Raw genomic sequence first — 22,415 nt, forward strand, 5'->3', positions numbered from 1 at the left:
CGACGTGGGACTCGATCCTGGGACTCCAGGATCACGACCTGAGCCGAAGGCAGTCGCTTAACCGACTGAGCCACCCAGGCGCCCCTAGAATGTTCATATTTTGAAGACACTTTCAGATTATAACTGTTACATGTGTGCAGTTTATTCAAGACTGCTGTGTATATAGTGGACAAATTAAGTCCTTATTTAAAACATCTAGTCTGTCTAGATGTTTAGAAGTGCCCAACGTATGTTAAATGTAGAGGTAGTAAAATATCGCTTTGTAAATATCTTTTTTTCTAAAATTCGTAGGAAGTAACTGTCTTGGGGATGGAATTGTTAAACCACCTCTGAGCGGTATACTGTCATGTATCTTTGTTCAGTGGTTTGGAGGAGGTGGAAGGGAAAGAATTGCAAAAGGTAATAGGCTAGTGTGTTCCTGTTTGCACATTTTCAGACAAAACCATTTTTTTTTGTATGTTCTGTGCATTTTGTTTTGCTGTGTATATAGTGTATATAATGGACAAATGAATCCTACTAATTTTGCAACATCTAGTCTTTAGATGCTAAAGAGGTTGCCTGTGTATGACAAAGTAGTAAAATTAGCACATTCTGTACACATTGTGTTGAAATTCAAAGGAAAGCTTTTCTTCTGTAAATGACTTTTGGATATAAATTTGTTCAACCACCTTTAAGCATTACACATGCTGATACTTGTCTACTGGATTGGTGGTGGAGAGAAGGAAGTGAGGAAATAGTTTAGGCCAAAATGGTGGTCATATTTAGAAGATACCTCAGATTATACCCACTGTTAGGTGTGTGCAATTCTATTTAGCAGTGCTGCTGTGTACATAGTGGACAAGTACTTATATGAAATATCTCGTCTTTCTAGATATTTAGAAATGCTTGATGTATCTTAAAGTAGAAGTAGAGTCACGCTTCTTGTAAATAGCTTTTAAAAACTGATGGAGGGGCGCCTGGGTGGCTCAGTCGTTAAGCGTCTGCCTTCGGCTCAGGTCATGATCCCAGGGTCCTGGGATCGAGCCCGGCATCGGGCTCCCCGCTCAGCGGGAGGCCTACTTCTCCCTCTCCCACTCACCCTGCTTGTGTTCCCTCTCTCGCTGTGTCTCTCTGTCAAATAAATAAATAAAATCTTAAAAAACAAACAAACTGATGGGAAATACTGTCTTTGGAAATGGAATTGCTAAACCACGTCTCTGAACAATATACTTGTTCAGTGGTTTGAGGGAGGTGGGAGGGAAGAAATTGCAAAAGATGCTTTGCTAGTGTATGTTAGGAAATTTCAGCTTATCCATTGCCCTATATGTTATGTGCATTTAACTTGCCTGTATATATTGTATATAAACTGGACAAATAGGCCCTAATTTTATAATATCTAGTCTCTAGATATGGAAGAGGTTGCCAATGTATGACAAAAGTAGAGTTAGTAACCTAACACATTTGGTACACTAAAATTCATCGAAAGGCTGTCTTCTGAAAAGGACCTTTAGAGATGACATTGTAGTCACATCTAAGTAACACGTGCCTGTCTGCACTCATCCACTGGGTTGGTGGTAGAGAGGAGTTGTGAGAAATGAAGGGTTCTAGGCTAGAATGTTCCCATGCAGAAGACACTTTCAGATATAACCCATTGTTACATGTGTGTAGTTTATTAAACACTACTGTGTATATAGTGGACAAACTTAAGTCCTTATTTGAAACATTTAGCCTTTCTAGATGTTTAGAAGTGCACAAAGTATGTTAAAAGAAGAGGTAGTAAAATAACACATTTTGTAGATAATCCTTTTGTTAAAATTCATATGAAATATTGTCTTTTGAAAATGGAATGATCAAAGTGATCAAACCACCTCTCAGAGCAGTACACATTATATGATATTTGTGCTGGTTCAGGGAGGAAGGAGAAGAAAGCGCAAAGGGCTTTATACCAGTATGTTTATAGTTAGGCAGGATTAACCATTGTCCTGTATGTCTGCATTTTGTTTTACTTAGCTGTGTATGTAGTGTATATAAAGGACAAATGAGTCCTAATATACAACATCTAGTCTTTCTAGATGTTAAAGAGGCTGCCAGTGTATGACAAAAATAGAGTAGTAAACTAATACATTGTGTACACTTTGTGTTTAAATTCACAGGAAAGACTATTCTGAAAGCAACTAGAGGAAGTGAAATTGTTAAAATCCCCTCTAAGCATTACAGATGCTTATACTTTCCACTAGGTTGATAAGAGATGAGAAGAGGAAGGGTTCTAGGCCAGAATGTTCTTTCAGTGCTGCTATATATGTAGTGGGCAAATTTTAAATAACTCCTTACTTGAAACATCTAGTGTTCTGGATGTTTGAAAGTGAACAACATGTTAGAAGTAGAGAATTAGAGTAACAACACCCTTTAAGTATTGTTAATTTACAGGAATGTCTGTATTTGGGGAATGGAATTGTTAAACTTGATGTCTTGGAGAGTATGCTGAGTGTTCACTGGGTTCACTGGGGGACGGGGACGGGGCCAGGGAAGGAAGTGAGGAGAGAAGAGTTCTGGGCCCGTGAGTCTTTAAAATTCTGTATGTGCATTTTAGTTAATATTGCTGTGTGTCAAAGGATAAACAAGTCCTAATGCCCAAAGTATATTAAAAGTAGAGGTAGTAAAATAATCCCTTTATGAATGCCCTTTTGTTAGTTTTTAGGAAGGACTGTTCTGGGAGTGTCTGTTAATCCACCTCTTAGAGCTAGATGTAATCCTATACTTAGTCATTAAAATGGTGGAGGGAGCAAAGGAGGGGTGAAGGGAAGGGCTTTTTGCTAGTATCTCCACATCTAGAAGACCGTTGTAGGTTATAACCATAGGTCTGTATGGGCGTTTTTATTAAGTACCTGTGTTTGTTGGGGACAAGTTTCATTATTTTGTAACATCTAAGCTTTTGGATGTCCTGAGGTGACAGTGTATGATAAAATGTACAGCTAATGAATTAACCAATTTATAAGTTTCTTTTTGTTATCACTGGTAGAAAAGAAGCATCTTGGATGTGGAATCGTTAAGCTGTCTCTGAGAAATGTCAGGACTTTACTAGGTTGGCGGCAGAGGGGCAGAAGGAAGTATAGAGGGAGAGATGTATGCGGATGTGTTCATATTTACATTGTAATGATAACTGTTAATGTGTGTGCGTCTCTTTGGCTGTTCTATAGGAATAAATTGATTCAATGGAAACGTACCTCCTTGCTAATATTTGAATAGTATAGATTGGATAATGAATTCTTTTTAGAAGCATTGTACGTTGTGTACTCTTACTTTGTCTCACTTTTAATTGAACATTAAGGGAACGCAGTATTTTAATTGTAACTCTGCCACTATCTTTATCTAGAGGCCTGTTGCCGTTTTTATCTTTTATGAAATTTTTGTAGCCAAGAAAGGCAGGATTACATTTTTTTTCTTTCAGATGGAGTTGGTGTAGTGTATTCTTGGTTATCAAAATACTCAAAAGTTTGGGGACTTTGAAATGGTAAATATTCATGGTGATAAAAAAGCATGATACATAACTGTACGATCTTAATTACATTAAAATGCTTACTTATGTAGATACACACATGGCACCTAGAAGTGAAACTGTAAACTGCTTGTGATTATGGATGACTTTGTTCTTTGCTTATTGTGTTTTTCAGTTTCTTTTTATGCACATGTTAACTTTTAAAAAATTAATTTTTAAAAACTTAATTTTTAAAAACCTAAAAAAAAATCAAAAAATAAAAAATATCTGTGATCTTAATAGCTAATAGTACAAATGAGGAATTGTACTTTAAGACAAGTGAGCTAGGATCAGCTGGTCACCAATTTGGATATTGCAGAATGCTGTCTATCATATGAACACACTGAGTTTCTTAGTGTGAAATTGGGATAACAATAACTATTGGGGGCGCCTGGGTGGCTCACCTGGTTGAGCATCCAACTCTTGGTTTCAGCTCAGGTCATGATCTTGGGGTCATGGGATTGAGCCCCGCGTGCGGCTCCGTGCTCAGTGCAGAGTCTGCTCGTCCCTCTCTGCTCCTCCCCCCTGCTTGCACGCGCACTCTCTCTCACTCTCTCTTTCTCAAATAAATAAATAAAATCTTTAAAAAACAATAATACCTGTCCCATCCATTTAGAGTAGTTAGAAAGATTGTTTTTTTGTTTTTAATTTCTTATTTGTAGAGTGCTTTAACATTTACAAAGTGTTTTCTTATTTGTGCCTCCAAGCAACCCGGTGACGCAGGTATGCTTATTTGTCTTTTATAGAAGAGGATCTTGATTTCTGATATTCTGGAGCTAGTTAGTGAGTGGCAAAGGTGCAATCAGACTGAGGCCATTGGTTGTGTATTTGTTGTCCTGTCTTTGCCGCGGCAGCTGCCTGCTCACTGTACCGCAGCTGAGGGACAGAGACCATTCTGAACATTCTACGGTGCTACGGAAAACATCTATTCTTACTGTTACAACTTTTAACCTTGCTGAGTTTCACCTATATCAGTTTGCTGCATTTTCTTACATATTAATTGATTAAGCACCTGGGCCGTATACAAAAACACATAAATCTATGCCGCACATAAATTTTTCAGTAGCACTTGTTCACTCCCCAAATGTTTTATTTTGCTTGAATTTAGAGGTGGTGAAAATAAAGGCACTTGAAATTATTTAGCTTTCTGAATTTGACTCTGTATCTCTGTTTGCTTTTGCTGATCATGCTTTTGGTCATATGAGGGTGTTTGCCATGTGATGTTTGCTTTTGGAAGCACTTGTTCACACATATAGAGTCCATCTGCTCTTCCCAAATTGGGCAGCGATGCTAAAAAAAGTGGAGTCGGTCTAAATGGAGTCATACACAGTATGTATGTGTGTGTGTGTGTACTTATATGTGTGTCTATATCTATGTGTGTGTGTGTGTCTTTTATGTGTATAAATGGCACATGTGTGTACGTATATAATGTGCATACACACAAATACACATATATGCATGCATGCACACGTGTACATATCTATGTGTATATGTAATTTTTTTCCTTTTGACAATGAGCAAACAGTCTGGCTATTTTTTCTCGAGGCATCACCTTTCATATATGCACTGTAAACAGACGAGGCTCTTCAAAGTGTGTTCCCTTTGTGCAAAAAGAAAGAAGAAAAGGAAATTGGCTCAGAGCGCTAAGAATACCTGCCCCATCGTTTATGTTTCACGCTATAGGGAAGGTGAAGTTCTGGGGATTTCATTAGAATGTGCCCTACTCGGTCTCCTCAACCACAGGAATCCTGAAGGAGACAGCGTATGTGATTGTGGGCAATGACTGAATGGTTCTTTAGCCTGTCTCTAGTGACCTTTCTCCTGCTGAGCCTTACAGCCCACGTACACAAGTCTAAACTTTGACTTGACATTATTATGCACCTGCTGGGTGTTATGTGGATGGGTCTTGAAAGTTTGATGTGATTCTAACTAATGTCTGGGTGTCTTCTCACTAAGGAGACCTTTGTGTGTGGGTATAAAACACCCCAGGACTTAAAGCCTTATCTAAAGATATTTGAAAATCTAAGTAAAGTGTGTACATCAGGGTCACTACTTTTTTATTATTTTTGACTCTGTGGGCAAATGTGTAAAACACTTCTCTGAGGGAAGCTGTGCATTTTTTCCCACCCTGAATGTTCCTTCAAGTATCTATTTCTAATCAGACTCTATGATATATAAGCCTCTTTTCCTTGTTTTAGTTCTATGTGTGGATACTCATAACTCTCAGCATCTGCTCTTCACCTTTACTCACAGCGGATCAGGGGAGCATCTTTTATTTTATTGTCCTTCAGGGGCAGAGATGATGCCGTGAGGGTGGATAGGTGGATGTAATCGAAGAGGCCACTTTGATGAACAGATTCGGTGATGTAATTTGCTATGAAAACTGTTTCTTGGTTTGTGGCACAGGGCTCTCTGAGCTATGATAGATCTGATTTACTTTCATTCCCACAATCTGTCTACCACCGTCGCTACCAGGGAGGCATCTCAACACGTTCTCTAGCTACATGGAGTGGCAGCGGCTGCTTATCGGCATTTTGCTGGGAAAAGCACACTCTTTGAGCTCATGCTTCAGCGTGCCTTTAAAGTGCCTTTCTGCTGTCTTTTGTACTTACCTGAATTTGTTCACCTTGAGGCAACCTTTGTGATATCACATTTCTAGACCCGATCTGGTCGAGTAAATATACTGCCGAGAACACCATTTCCAAGCTGATCAAATGATTTATAACATAAATAGCTGTCATTTACTGAGCACCTGCTAAGTGCTAGCCATCTCACTGATGCTATCTCATTATTCTTCACCAGAAATGTAAGACATGATCCCCATTTTTCAGATGAGGAAATCGAGATTCAGTGTGTCGGTTTGCTCAAGATTCCCAGTTAGTAAGTGGGAGAGTCAGTGCAGGACCAATGTCTCTCTGATTCCAAAGCCCAAGTGTTCTGTGATGTGACCATAGTGCTCCACCTTGGGCTGTATCACAGGCTCTAGCACTTGATTTTGGCTCTCTGACTCTCCTTAATGAAGTATGACTCCGTGATTCTTATGACCAGTGTTCAGGACTCTAGTTATGGTAGATCTCTACCACCTCGATGCACTGTGGATTTGACACCTTTGATCGGCAGATCAATGCCATGTTGGTTTTCCTTACTGTCCTCCAGCCTGACGAAGGACATGTTGACTTTTCTGATTGTGGCTGGCAACTTCTTTATCTGTCAGGCTGCTGTCTAAGAGCTTGCTCCCCAGGTAGCAGAATTTAGCGACAGTCTCTCTTTGTTGATAATGGACACCTGTAAGCTGAGTTTCCATTATCCTAAGCAAGGAGTGGTATCTCTGCTGATCCGCCTTGGGCAACAACCAACTTTTAGGCATTCAAGTTGTAATAATTTCATTTGTAAAGTGCTGCTGGTGATACATGGAATTACTTAGGTATGCGGTATTAAAAACAGGTATATTCCTGTTTTCTGGTGTGCCCCCTTTTTTGTATCAGCACTGGCTCATGGGAATGGCATCTGCTCAGATCTCTGGGTTGGTCACTGAAATCCTGTCACAAGTGATACTTACCATATATTCTATTTCATTTAACAAACTTTAGAGAACCTGACATACTGTTGTATATAGGGCTATGGTTTGAGTAAGTGTGATGCTCATAGTAACTTTTAGATAAAGTTGAATATTAGTCTTCACTATAATTTACATATAACATTGTTTCTGTTTCAAAATCAAAGTAAAATTTCTAGAAAATTAAGTAAAACCTTGGCCAAATTTTTAAATCTTTTCTGAGTCATTTTCCTTGTCAGTAAAACAGAGATAACACACATGCTTCTTATTTAGACATTGTCAATGCAAGGAAATATATATAAAGTGCCTTGTATGGTGTCTGGCATATTATTGCTCTAAATGGCATTTCTCTTCCTCTGTAAACTGTGAATCCTGCAAAGTAATCCTTAGCCCATTTTCTTTGTATGTTGCTTTATCATTATAGTTATCAATATGTAATTGCTATTGTATCAGATGACTGCATTTAGGAGACTTATTGTCCTTTAATTGTCATTAAAGAATATGGATGTGAGAGTCTAGGTTACTTTGTATGTTAATTTAAAAGCTTTCTCCCAATATAACTAGTTTATATTTTAATTTTTGATACAAATATTAACATCCATATTGTCATATCATAAAAAAAATATGTAGCTATAGCCAGCAAGGATAAACTTCTTAATACAGGTATTTATATTGTCTTACTTGAGGGACTCATTTTGATCAAGCAAGAATGGAAAAAATGTATTTCAGTTCATTTTTCTTCACCTATAATTTTCTATAAATAAAATTCCATGACTTGATTAAATCCATAGGAATTATAGGACTGTAAAGGAAATGAAAATTGATTATTTTTATTATCATTACTTTAATTTTAATGCTCCTTTATGTTTATAGTTTTATTGAGTTTTCTTTCAGAGGAGCTTAAGAACTATAGGCTTAAAACTGAAAACATTCAAGACAGAGGTAGTGAGTGGGGGGCTGAATACAAGATGGCAAAGTAGACCACACAGGTCATGATAGAGTCTGTAATAGCAAATTCAATCAAATCTCACTTGATAATGAATATAAATTCCTGGATTATTCATCCTTTAGTTTTCAGTTAGACATATGCCATTATGTAAGGTGTAAATCACGTCCTTGTGGCTCGAACTCCCTTCTAGGAAGGGTTGTGGGGTTGTCTCTCGAGAGTTGTTTGGTGTGGAATTTGTCTAGGAAGACCTTGTCTTTGAGGTCTGCACTCCCTTACTTTCATCCCAGAGGCATTCAGTGTCCTCTGGGGATCCAAGAATCCGTCAACTTCTGCAGCAGTGATAACCCTCACATCTTGGTGGCTTACACTAGCAAAGATGTGTTTCTTGCTCCTGTTACTTGTGGCTGTGGTGGATTGCCTGTGGGTCTGTATATCATACCATCTGGATGTCCAGGCTGCTGAATTATTGTGGGTCTGTTCCACTTGTGTTATCATTCTGGAACACAGACCAAAAGGAGCAGCTCCTATCTGGGACAGCTCCTGGCAGGGAGAATGAACCCAGGAAGCTGAATTGAGTACATAATTGGATTTAAAGCCATGACCTGATGTGACATACCTCGTATCTGCTCACAGGCCATTGGCTGAAGCAAATCACATGGCTAATCTCACAGGGCAGGGGTAGGTCAGGGGCAAGAGGGGAAAGTGGATACTTGTGAGCAGTGATGTAGTCCATCCCACATTGACACAGATCTTCTGGACCCTAGATGTTAAGAGATAAATTAGGTGATAAAAATTTATAACATATTGTGAATTCCCTCAGTTGGCATTTATTGAGCCATGCAGTAGACTGTAAGTGTTAAAAACATAAATGGTCCAAACTTGATGTCCAAATGAAACTTATACAGCGTTTTATAGGATCAGATGTGTGTGCAAGTAACTGTATCCATCCGTCCATTTGTTGATTTGTGCAATAAATACTTATTAAGTATTTACTGTGTGCCAGGTACTGTTCTAGGTGCTGGCTCCCTTGCCTTCTTTGCTTTACTCTCTGCCTGGTCATTTTCCTTCAATCCCAGGGCTTCAATTCCCATCTGTAGATGGATGACTGAATCTGTTCTCAGACACAGACTCTGTTCTGAGCTGCATATTAAGTACCTTCTAGATGGTAACTATGCTTTTATTGGTAATGCCCATCTTGTACCTCATGTCAAAAATTGAACTCTTTGTGGGTCCCAAGCTTCCTGTCCTTCACCACCCATTTATGCACTCACTTATTTATTCATTAATTTATTCATTCAGCACATATTTACTGAGTACTTACCATATGCTAAGTGCTGCTTAAGCTGTTGGAGATTCAGCAGTGAACAAAGCAAGCTTCTCGCTTTCATAAGAGCATACAGTTAGAAGTGGGGAGATAGCAGTTAACAGGTGGTAAATAACAAAGAAACTAAGTGCAGATAATGAGAAGTACTATAAAATAAAAATTAAAAAACGCCGACTGTGTTGTCAAGGAAGGTCTCTTGAGGAGGTGGCATTTCCGGAGGGACCTGATGGACAAGAAGGAACCAGCAATGTGAATCTGGAGAATGTCTACTTCGGGTACAGGGAGCAGTTGGTGACAAGAGGTAAAGGTGGGGACAAACTTGAGGTATGCAGGGGAGTTCAGCAGGGCAGTCTGGTGAGTGACACTGGGCTGGGTGGCCAACCCAGACTCGATGGGCTTTGAAGGCTGCAGTAGATGTGGTGCAAGGGTGATGAGAAGCCATTGGAGTGGCCTTGCCATCAAGCCAGAAGCCTAAGCCTCATTCTTGATTCCTCTTCTTCATTCCTGGATCCAATCTAATGTCTATGACTGTCTCTCTCCCTCAAACTTCTCAGGTCTGTCCACCTCACTACCTCCTATATCTCCTACTGCCCTTCCTCCCCAGTCGGTGCCATCATCGTTCAGGGTGGCTTCTGGCTGGTCTTCCTGCTTCTAGACTTGCCCACTTCCAGCCTGGTCTCCATCTTACTGCCAGAGTGATCTTCCCAAAATGCAACTTCGTTCAAGTCAGTCTCAGCATAAAGACATTTGGTGCTTCCAATCGCCCTATGCTCCGACGCCCTTCCTGTCGTGCGCGCGCGTGCGCGCGCACACACACACACACACACACACACACAAGCTTATCTTTCAGCCCTGCTGCACTGCAGACCTGTCATCCTCTGAAGGACCAGTTTCCCTCCATGACAAGGCACAGTTAGTCCCTGTGCATTCTCTTCCTTCTGTTCCCGTTCCCACAGTTGAATGACTTCAGGTCACCTTCCAGGTCCTAGCGTAAGTTTTCCTGACAGCTCTGCCTGGGTTCATCCCCTCTCTTCTGTGCCCTCACTGTCCCCTGTATGTTTTCTTCCCATCGTCACATCATTCCACAGGGTACTCGTCTGTCTGCCCGTCAGAGAGAGTGTGAGGTCTGTCTTACTCCCTTTTGTTCCTGAAGGGCTTAGCACATGCCCAGAACTAGTAGATGTTAAAAAAAAATTGTTGATTGAACAAATGAATATATATGTATAATTCAAGCAGCCAAAAATGTGACTATTTCGTAGAGCACCTTCTATTTGTAAATAGAAGATGCTCTACAAAAAGCTAACTGAGTTAAATAAAGCTGGGGGACATGAGTCATTTCTTGTAACAGAAATAGGAGTAGGTGAATGGAAAGAAAAAGGGAGCATCCCTTCAAGATAGTGAGCAAAGGTAGCTCAGTGCGGCAGAGAGATGATTGAGCCTGGGGTCAGAATACTAGAGTTGAATCTTTAATATGATTCACTGTGTAACTTTGGTCGAGTAACTTACCCAGCACATTCTCAGGAGCCAGAGAACTGGGTTCAAATCTGGCTCTGGCACTTTCTAATTGTGACCTTGGGCAAATTACATATCCTCTGGAGAATGGGGAAGCCATTGGTATCCACCTTGTAGAACTGATGTGAGGATTTTTTTTTTTTTTTAAATCCAGCTTACTTGAGGCATAATTGACAAATAAAATGGTAAGATTAATTTAAAGTATACATCATGGTGATCTGATATATATGTGTACATTGTATAAAGAGTCTCCTCATCTAGTTAATGAACGCATTCATCACCTCACATGTTTATTTATCTCTTTAACTTTTTGGGGGTGGAAATATTGAAATCCTACTCTCAGCAAATTTTCAGTTACACAATATAGTGACCATGTTTTGCATTAGGTCAGACCTTACTCATCTTAGAGTTGAAAATATATACCCTTTTACCTGCCTCTCCCTATTTCCCCTACCCCAGCCCCTGGCAGCTTCTTTTCTACTCTCTGTCCTACGAATCTGACTTTCCCCCCAGCTTCCACATAGAAATGATACCCTGCAGGGGAGCCTGGGTGGCTCAGTCGGTGAGGCGACCCATTCTTGATTTCAGCTCAGGACGTGATCTCAGGGCTGTGAGATCGAGCCCTGCGTCGGGCTCCATGCTCAGCGGGGAGCCTGCATGAGATTCTCTCTCTCTTTCCCTCTGCCCCCACTTCTGCTCTCTCTCTTTCTCTCTCTCTCATTAAAAAAAAATCCATCTTAAAAAAAAAATGATACCGTGCAGGATTATCTTTCTCTGGCTTATTTCAGTCATCATTGCTTTCAGGATTAAATGAGATAAGGAGGTGCTTACAGAAGTGCCTGATAAATATTACTACTGTTATCATCAGTACTAAAATAGAGATAGGAATATTTTCACTAAGAGTTATAATGTTGACCAAGTATGATGATTTTTAAAAAGCAGCATTGATAGTAAGTTAGTATAAAAATATATTCACTTATAATGAGTATAACGGTAGGAAGAAGTGAAAAATAGGACAATGTGTGGCAAGGTTGAAGGAAAGAGTTTTTGCATTCTCTCAGAAGTATTGTGGTGCTCAAGAGTCTTTCGAGAAGTCTCTGAGCATCCTTCTGTGTCCTCTGGGGCTGCTTCTCTCCTCTCTCCAGCAGATCACAGAAATGCTAAGTCCATTACCTTTTCCATGCCAGCCCTATCTCTAGCCTTTCCTCTGGTGCTCTCATACCTTTGGCTGCAGGCTTCTGTTTAGAGCCACAGGACAGAAATCAAGGTTGCAACGGTCCATAGATCTCTCTTAGGTTTTGGGAGAAATCAGATGAACCCAAAGAGTTTTCTGACCTTTACCCTGTTCCTGACCAAACTGCTCATGCATCTATGAGTAGACTCATCCACTCAAAGCTCAAGGAAATCAGAAGGAACTTGGCCTGACAGTTCAATTCCATTCAGCCAGCATTTTCACGCCCCTGTAGGGGACTTCATTCTAAGTCTTGCCGATATCATTAAGGGAGTGTAAATAAAATATGGGGAGTAAGTGGTTGAGTAAAGACAGAGGATAAGAAACATGAAGGGAGCTTTGGTGTCAGTTTTGTCAGAGAGGTGTGACTCTGGTGATGGGGAATCGGAGAATAAACAAAAGTTCTGGACTCTCGGAAAGGCAATTGATTCGAGGAGGTTGGAGGCTGTGTTGTGGATATGTCATAAACATTTAGGATGATACTGATTATGGGTATGCTCTTCCAAACTGGAGATAGTTCAGACTGTAAAGAGAAGTCAGAGGAGAGAGACAGAGAGGGAGGGAGTGGGGGAGAGAGAGGTAAGGGAGGCTGAAAACGATAATGACCTAGCCTCTGGTTTCGAGCTGGCGGGTGCTTGGGTAGTATTTGAGTGTGCATTGTGTAAATGCACAGGGCATTTAGCAAAAGGGGTAGTGAAGTTTCTTCTGGGATTTCATTAAGCCCCTCTCTAACCATATTATTTTGGAAATTGAATAAACTCTTTCAGGACACCAGAGCTAATTAATACACTTGGTAATCTGCGACTTCATTAAGTGGAACTCCTTGAGGATCCCGTGAAGCTTCAAAATGTGCATTCTAGGAATAATTGTGTTGCTTTTCAGTAATAATAACAATAGATGGGAGCTGTTGGACATTTCTAATGTGTGAGGCACTGTGTTCAGAGTTTTATCTAATTCTCTGTGAATCCGCACAGCCATCCTGGGGGGATGATTGTCCCCAGCCCATTCTCAAAGCCTTTGGTCCCCTTATTGGCTGCCGTTTCACATTGCAACTGTGTCCCTGGCGTCCTCATCTCATTATCTATATAATATTGTAGAATGAAGAGGACCCACAAATCTGCTCACAGGAAATGTATTGTGTCGCCTAAACCCAATTGCCATGAAACCAACCCAAAAGTCGATGTGAAAGACATGCAACACACTTGACAATATTTAGGCCTGGTCTCTGAATTTTCAAAATATTTCCTTTGATGCATGTTGTCAGTTTTCACCCCAAGGAAATATGGAGGTCTCTGTTCTCTAGGCTTTGCTTTTTATTTAAAAAATTCATCTTATTATGTTCCTCTTAACTTCTTTTTATGCCCTTTAGCCTCTTGTGCAGTGGTTATCTATCATTCCTATTAGGTAAATTGATCCCATTTCCAAACTTTAATTAGCATTTTGTTATTGATTAAGCTTAGAGGTCATGTGCTATTCATGGAATTAATGAGAATATTATGTGTAATGGTTTTTTTAAAAGGCAATTTTATTGATTTCAGATACAAAGCCATTACATCCTTCAAGAGAGCAGTATGTTGTGGGGAAGGGGGAAATGATGCCTTCACTGTTACTAGTTCAAGATTTGTCTGCTAGTTTCAAGGATTTTCTTTTTGAAATGTCAAAACTAAAAAGGGAAACAAAAATAACATTAACAGACCCACGTAGGAAATTATATTATTTGAGGATGTCAAATTGGAAGATGGAACATGTTTTTTTGCAGACTTCCCTGCTTCCTGAAAATAGCAGTGAATAACAAAGACAATCTTTAATGCCATCTTTGAGCTTTTGCTTGATAAAAAGAAATGCTGTAGAGCTTTGAAGGTTTTTTTAAAAAACAACAACAACAAAAAAAAAACAACAAAAAAACCCCAACCCTTTGCAGAAATAGTTTATCCTTTCCAGAGCATCTTCTTGTCTCCGTGCATAAGTGCGCTCCCAGTGGCATGCTTAATCCATCTTCACAGCCCTACATATCTTCAAGTATGTGCATAAATTCTGTCAGAAAGGAACTACGACCTCGTTGTGACTAACTGCAGGCAGCGCCGAGCGTGGGGCTCTATTGCCTGATGTAAAACATAGCCCTGGATGATCACTCTCTACGTTGTTCATGAGGGTTATGAGGTTGGATGGGAGCTCCTCGCCCTGGTGGCCGCCATCACTGAGGATATGTTGCAGAGCCCATGCCCAAGAAAAGCATTGCTTTCTGGAAACGGTCATCCACACCCCCCATCACTCCAGGTGTTCAGAGTCAGCTTAAAGTCATTTCACCTGTCTCTGCCTCAATTTCCTCCTTTGCCAAAGGGGGGTATTATCATGTCCCCACCATAAATTTGTTATGTGATGAAATGAAATAGAGCACCCAGAACATCTCCAGCACCGCATGGCACGTTGTGAAGAAATATGCTCTTGGTAAATGGGAGTTTAAGGCAATTTTTGTCTTGGTTCTTCAGAATAGGCCTGAGTTCATCAATCTCAGGAATCACATGATTTCTTTCTATTTTAGATCTGCTTTTACTTGTGTGCTTTTTCCTGAAGTATAAGGCATAATTTTGTACTCTTCTGCTATGTTCCTGAGAGCACAGATGTGAGTGAACGTGAAGAGCGATTTAGTGTGAAGTGTCACGCTGGGTCAGCCTGTTAACTGCTTCCTCTCTGCAGTGCCTGTAAGAGGCTGGGGCAGCCGCACAGGATGGCTGGAGCCAGTCTCCCATAGAAGTGCCTGCCTTCCAGCCTCCTATTCAGATCTCTCCTCTTAGCGGGTCTCTGCCGTCCTTGTCCTTGTCACTTTGGTGGTTTCTCAGCTGCTCTGTCCCTCTCAGTCTCCCCTCTTTGGATTGTGACCCCTGTCTGTTGCCTGTTGGGTTTCTGTTGGGCATCTCTTTAAATGCCTCCCCTCAGGATGTCCCCTCAGCTCTCTACTATCTGGAAGGTAAATCAGACAGGAAGGGGGAAGGTGCTGTGTTGACTAAAATCCTCACAAGAGCCCTAATACTGTAGGCATTTATTATCCTCTTGTGCAGTTGATGCTCTAAACAGCAGAGAGAGAATAAATAACTTCCCAAGGCCATAGGACTAATTCATGATTTTCGGGGTCTTGAGGACCATGGTTGACGACAGTTGGTGACTTTGGTAACTGTGCAGGGAATTAGGAAGACAGTAGTGTCCCTGCTCACCCTATGGCATGGTAGTGCCATGGGGGCAAAGCTCTCATAGGCAGGCGTCAGGGATCTCAGAGGGATCTTTGCAAGAGGATCATGAGTGAGACAAGGCTCCACAGATGAGGCAGATGCGGCTGGTTTCCACCCCGTAATCATTTCTCCTTCTGTCTTTGTTTCAGGATCCTGATACTTAGCTACCCCTTTTGCCGTGCATACAGACAGCTTTTCCAGCATTCCTTGCCACTGGGTGTGGCCATGTAACAATTCTGGTTGGTGGGTCATAAATTACCCACCATAAGTGTTGGTGAGGCTTTTGAGAATCGTGCATCCTCAGTAGGATGCCTTTTTCTGTTCTGACTTCCCTTCTCCTGGCCTATGACTCAGACAGGACAACCTTGAGGGTGGAAGCCATGTGCTAGCAAATTGTTTCCCTGATGACACCACGAAGCTGTCACACCAGACCGGAACTGCCTCTTGGGACTATGTTATGTAAGAAATAAAAAAACTTCTGTCTTTTTCATCACCAAGTGTGTACAAGAAACACAGTTAAGTCTGTGTTATGTCTACAGTTAAGGAAATCAGCATTTAGAAGAAAACTATAAAAATATAAGATGGGAGAGAAAAGGCACAGGGGGCAGTGTAAACAGGCATGAAGGGCCAAACAAACAGCAGAGAATCTGCCCAAGGACACAGTCGTCCTGAGGAAAGGACAGAGGAGCTCTTGGCATTCTAGAATCCAAGGTATCATGGGGATAGGTGCGCTGGCTTTCTGTATCAGCCACCACTGGGTCCAAGATCTAGGAATCAACTCTGGGCTAGTGGCTCACCCATTCATTGCCTGACCCCCTTCAATCATGAGGCCATTGAGAGTGACAGCAGTGGACCCAGCATTGGGAAGTGCCGACCACATGTGCAAACAACCCCCCTTTTGGGCAAAGGACCATGTGGCTTATATTTGCTCATTGCTACCAACCACCACTGCCGTGGACCCTGGGAAAAATCAAACCCCAGCTTTCCCGCCATAGCTGCTGGGCCTCTGGCATGGGCCACAGTGGAGTCCTTTCCAGACTTATTGTTCATTGCTCCCAAACAGTATGGGGCTAAATTTATTCATGCTCCGTATGCCTGTTTTATTTTGGTCAATACTACAGACCCAAGGCCCTCTGGTCACGCATCACATCCACTCTCTTCCTGTTCTTTTTACATCTCCAAATATTTTCCCATCTTCTTGACTTGAATTGAAACCTGGCTGGTCCCCAAGGCCGCGACTTCTCCCATAGTCCTCTCAATGGTCAGCTGTCAATCTTCTCACAACCTTTGTTTCTCAGGGTTACGAAATGCCTTCCTTGCTCTGAAATGCAACTTTCTGACCAGTGTGTCTGCACCATCCTGAGGCTCACGTTGCTGGCTCTATTCCTCTTTCTCCCTATGACCTCCGGGTGGATCTATATGATTCATGGAGGACTGGTTCATTGGCAGTGATCTACATATATTGAATAAGTAGATGATAGGAATTTTCTTTGGCTTGTAGGGCTAAAGTACAGTTAAATGCTAACAATGTATAAATTAATTTGCTTTATTGAGTTAAAATGGGACTTTAGCAACATGAAATTGTATTCTCCGTGTATACAGCTGAACAATTATGGTGAAGGCGAGGTTTTGTATATAGGGTATAGATTGCTTTACTTAAAAAAAGAATGACCATAGAGGATCTCTTGATAGTTACATATCTCAATTATATTATTTATAAAATTAATTATAAGGTCATCGGATAGGAATGAGTGGGTGATTATGTGCCAGGTACCTAGTCAGCATTAATTCATTTTAATAATTGAGTATTAGCTATAAAGAAATGAGAACCATTAAACATCTATTGATTTTTGGGGGGTTCTGATTTCTGCATCACTTCTGTGTATACAATTTCATTTTTAATTTTAGAAGGAGTGGGAAAAAAAAATTTCTGACACTGATAATGAATGACATCTATGTGTCTCAAGTCTCCAGATAATAACTATAGACCATGTTTAGTTCTGTGCTGTCTGTAGGACTGTAACTTTCATTCATTCCTACCCTGATCCCACCTTCCCCTTTTTGTGTGTGTTCTAGTGTTACCCATAGGCCTATCAGGACAAAGCCCAGGTCAGAAAACTTATGGCTGTGAGTTCATGGCAGGTGGCCATGGTATTCTGCCTGGTTATCTCTGAGGTTAGAGACACAGTTGATAAATGCCAGCCTGCCAAGCATTTATTACCACATCCCAGCTGTGTGTGGGGCTGGGTGTGCATCCCTCGGATGGCTGTATGCAGATGCACCTGTTTCACTCTGAGCTCTGGCATGTCTCAGAATTTCTGATGATAGTGGCTAAATAGATGGAGCTATTTGGGGCCTGATGGAAGGGGCAAAATTCCTTGCCTAAAAGGAAGCTTGGCCTGCAAAATGGATCATCAGAAATTCAGATGAGAGCATATCTGCTTTCCAATTAGTTTCCATTTCAAATTTGTAAATCCCTCGCATGGTGGAAACCATCCTAGATGAGGTTGGTTGGAGTAATGATATCTTACACCCCAGGTTCCTGTGACTAATATTGGTCTTTACTTGTGAAATCCACAGGAAATTTAACAAAATAGGAAATTTTAGAAATTGATATAGAAACTGAAAATCCATCATTTTTATGGAGAGTTGTGTTTTGGTCCCATTGCACAAATGATGTTACATTAATTTTTTAATTCCTACTGCATAATTTCTCTTCCAGTGCTCAAGGTACACAGCTCTATGAACCATATAATATGTTGGTGTTAACACTATTCTTAGAGTGTAAGTCTCAGATGTGACTGGAAAGATACCAAAAAATGACCTGATGACTCTCTATATCACTTGCTTTTATAGCCCTCAGCAAGCACCATATGGAAACCACATGAATGCATTGCATGAAATTGATGAGGGTGGATATTTAATACTTACTAGGTAATAAGAGCAGCATAGTTTCATTATAAAATAGATTTCCATCTATATGTTTGAACTTGTTCTGTGTAAATGCACAAAAATACTTGTATGTATATGTGTACACACACACACACACATTGCAGTGGCTATAAAGATTTCGTCCCCTGAATCCTGTTTTTAATGTCTTTTAAAAAATGAATTGATCTGACACCAATGAAACTTATAATGAATCACACCGGAGAACTGCATTTTAATGCCTTGTTACGTCATGAAACAATTAGAGAGAGTGAAGAGGAAATGTATTTTTCTTATTCGGGTACTTCTCACATCCGTTTGAAATTCCTGATCAAAGGTTTTAATGCTTTCTAGCTACCCCTCTGCAGTCCACTTCCTCTTCATGTAACTGCAGTGATTTCATCAAATGCCTTAGTCTTTACTTCCTACCCTAATCCTCTACGGCCATTCACACTGCTGTCCCCTCACAAAGTGATAATGCAGGTTATATCCTTCATCCCATCCCACCTTGCTGACCACCTTGTGACATGCTGTGTGTCAGGATCCCCTGTACAACCCTAGGACATTGAACCGGAGCAGCCACTCCCCTCCCAGGATTCCCCAAGAAGGTGGGCGACTCTCTTTCCATCATGTCTACGGTCCCAGGAACCCTCAAGGACTTTTCACGTCTTAAAATTTTAGGAACCGATCTCAAAACCAGTTTTCAAAAGCAGAAAATAATTTACACGAGGAATTAAGGAAGTGATAAATGCAAGCCAAAATATTTCTATTTCAGAGTGTTCCCCTGTTGGTGAACTTTCTAATGTTGAATGTCCTTCACCTAACCTGTGGTTACTAGGAAGAGAAGGGTTTTTTCCTTATAATCTTCTTGAGGGACCCACTTCTCTGCTAGCCACTGTTAGGTCGGGGTCGGTTCTGTCATTTTCGGCATGTCCTGAGGTGTCACCTTGGGTCCCCAGAGTATGCAGCAGTCCCCTGCTCACATACCCATAGCCTGAGCAGAAGTTAAGGAGAACAAATGTTGTCTTTCTATATTTTTTCTTTCTATGACACCAACTTCCTCACCCGTTTATGTCATCATCATTATTATTGTTGTTATTACTTCTATTTTAATTATTATGGTTATTGTTTGGCTGGCAAGACAAACTTCTGTCCTTGGGCTTATGCAGACCTTACCATCATCAGTTCCCAGCCAGTCCTGTCTCCCCCACTCACTCCACCCCAAACCACGGTCCACCGCACCCCTGGAGTCGGGTCAGCATTGATCACCCCAAGTGACTGCACCACGGCCACAATTCTCAGCCTGCTCTCTCCTTTTTACATAAACAGATGTATAACAGGCGTGTGGAGTCCCAGTTCAGTCCTTTGCAGGACTGAATTAGATGCTCCAATTTTTAGAGAACAGAGTTACGTACTGTCTAAATGTCTTTTATATTGTGAGAATGTCGAAACTCTTTAAATATATTGTTTTCTGTTATTTTATTAGATACTTTATTACTCCAAAAATCTTTATTTTCTTCTCTTCTCAGAAAAAGAAAGATAATAGAAAGGATGCTGTTTTCCTGGGGAAGTATGGCACCATAAGTGGCTGTCTTTATATTGTGTTTGTAGGAAACTTAAAATTTTACATTCGGGTTGTATGGAAGTCACCTAAATGTCTACACAGTGCGGTGATATACTGCTGCTTTTCTTCCACTTACCCTCTCTTTGTCAAGAAAACACAAAACCTTTTATAAATATTAACTCTCAACAACCCCAGAGGACAAGATAAATGGCAGCTGGAAAGAAAGTTACAGGATGGATAGACGATTTTCTGGACATCATAGAGGACACCAGAAACAAGAAAGGTCTGTTAATTTCACAATTTCTCAAACTAGGGTATTTTCTGATTAGGATGAGTCTCCCAATTTGTATATATTCCTCTAACTGGAAAGCTTACATCAAAAGGAACTTTTATCCAACTGGGCACTTGCTGTCAGGCGCATTAATAGGAAAATACCTCTAGGGTAAAAATTAAAAGAAAGCATTTTGTAGAATTTTAAATATATTATAAAAAGAGGAATTGATTTGAAATACTGGCATCAGTTTTAATGCCTGGGTATTATAGCAGTGCATATAAGAAAGCATGATTTCTTTATCATTACATATGCTAGGCACATTGTAGGTACTCAATATATATGTCATTGCTTTGAAAGTTTCTATGAAAGCCTATTTCCATTGTGGATTATTTGCCTGTAATTTAAAAGTTGAAGTCACATTTCACTTAGTTTGTTCAAAAGATGTGTATTAACAGTGTATGATGAATCTCAATGCACATCTCTTTCAATAATAATGTCTTCCTACAAAATTTGAGAAAATTAGAAAATTCTCTGAGTCTGTTTGTAGAGCTAGTCCACATGTATTTGAGTTATATAAATGTAGTCAATGTTATATTTTCAAAGAAAAACAAAATATATTCAGGGTTGAATTTGGGTCTCAAATGCTAATTACTTTCTGGAGTTCAGATTATTTTATTCAAGGGAATATTTTATAATATAATATAAATATCATAAAATATTTTATTCCCTTGAATAAAATAATCTTGCCCTTTTGCAGGGCAAGCAGGGCAAGAAGTTTGGAAGCAGGAGGACCGGGGGAGAGTGTACTGCAAAATAGATGTGATACAGGTTTGCTATTTCAGTGGTGAAGAATTCTATTCCCGAACATGGCCAACTTACATGTTCAAATAATAGTATTTCATTTTTCATTGCTCTATATAGTAAGTGACTAGATTAACTATTGAAAATATATCTTCTTTCTCCAGAATCCAAAGAGAGAAGAAAATTTCACCAGCTAAATTTATTAACTTGCACTGCTAAAGCAGATGGTATGATAGGAAAATATTGATTTTTCTATACTGACAGAGCAACTGATAACTTATTTTTGGTTTGAATTAATGTATAAACTGTGAGTTAGGTCAAGGGATTTTTATGCTATTTTGTACTGGCTTATCTTGGACTTTACAAATCCAAATATTGACTTTTCAAGGGAAAAAAAATTAATTTAACCCATTGGGGTTTTCATAAGACAGCCACAGATTTCCCTTAAAATTTGGCCTCCTTGGGCAAGGACTTGTCATCTGTTTCCCATCACGTAGCCATAAAAAGGGCACCATTCAGGAGGGGAAGATAGCCTGGCTGTGTCCACACATATTACTCTTTTTTGTGGTCCCTGTGTTCCTTTGCTGTCTGAATTTGCTGGGGATAAATTCTTCACTGTTTGTTCTGTCCATACCTAAAGATTCTGCATTATGCTTCTGCAGGGTCTCCTTTTTTTCGGTCTGTGACATGGTAGTTGAAGTGAAGACCAAGGTAAGTGAATGAATGTTCCCTACTCTGTGGTTTATAACTGACTCCCGCCTCAGGGTAGGATGTTTTGATGTCCACGAATGGTGAATCTCAGTGCATCTGTCTCACTCACAAACAGTGCCCCTCTACGAAAGAAGGCAAACTTAGGAAGATCCCAGGAGTCACTTTTGTATGTGGACCTATACCTATGTGTTTAGGTTACATACATTTAGTCATTTTCAGAGATAAGCAAAATACACTAATTTTTGCAAGTGGATCCCAAATGCTAAGTTTGGATATTTTGGTAATGGAATAATATTATAGAGCATGTGTGTCATGGACCTCGTGTCCTTATTTCACTGATGACACTTACTTCCATTAGTGGGGTTCTTTTATTCTCTATTTTTTTATTATGAAATATTTTTTTACCTATATAAAAGGTTAGAGAATAATGTAAAAATATCCTTAAATCCCTGGTGTAAGGAAAAAAAACCCTAACAAGTACAGTTGAAGATCCCTGTGGATCCTGCCAGATCGTTAACCTTTCTCCTAGATGCAAACCTAAAATAAGGGTAGTGTGATCTTTTTCTGCATGTTTGTATACTTTTACTATGGGTGCCTGCATATCTAAACAAAAAATGAGATGACAATTTTGCGTATTTAAAAAACTATGTAAAAGGCACGAGTTTTGCGTATTTAAAAAACTATGTAAAAGCCACGATGACACCTGCTATGCTTCCACAATCTGCTTTTTAGCTTAACATTGTTTTTGGAGATTGAGTACATTAATATGTATAGATGTGGTTTATTCTTGTTGCACTATACTTTTGCATTGTATGAATTTATCT

At 40.1% G+C, this 22,415-nt stretch overlaps 1 protein-coding gene and 1 long non-coding RNA gene across 6 annotated transcripts in view; both read left to right on the forward strand.

Moving 5' to 3' along the window:
- LOC145720688 (uncharacterized) overlaps nucleotides 1-3,447 on the forward strand; it is a 5,429-nt gene extending 1,982 nt beyond the window's left edge. Inside the window, exon 2 of the long non-coding RNA XR_014143862.1 lies at nucleotides 2,999-3,447. This is a non-coding gene — a long non-coding RNA (uncharacterized LOC145720688). The remainder of the gene's footprint in view (nucleotides 1-2,998) is intronic.
- Nucleotides 1-22,415, forward strand: part of HS6ST3 (heparan sulfate 6-O-sulfotransferase 3) — a 627,927-nt gene that overhangs the window by 82,675 nt on the left and 522,837 nt on the right. The gene's annotated exons all lie outside the window — the stretch shown is intronic.

This window comes from Leptonychotes weddellii, chromosome 3, assembly GCF_054177405.1.
Source record: "Leptonychotes weddellii isolate Sample4059 chromosome 3, ASM5417740v2, whole genome shotgun sequence".
Taxonomy (NCBI): Eukaryota; Metazoa; Chordata; class Mammalia; order Carnivora; family Phocidae; genus Leptonychotes; species Leptonychotes weddellii.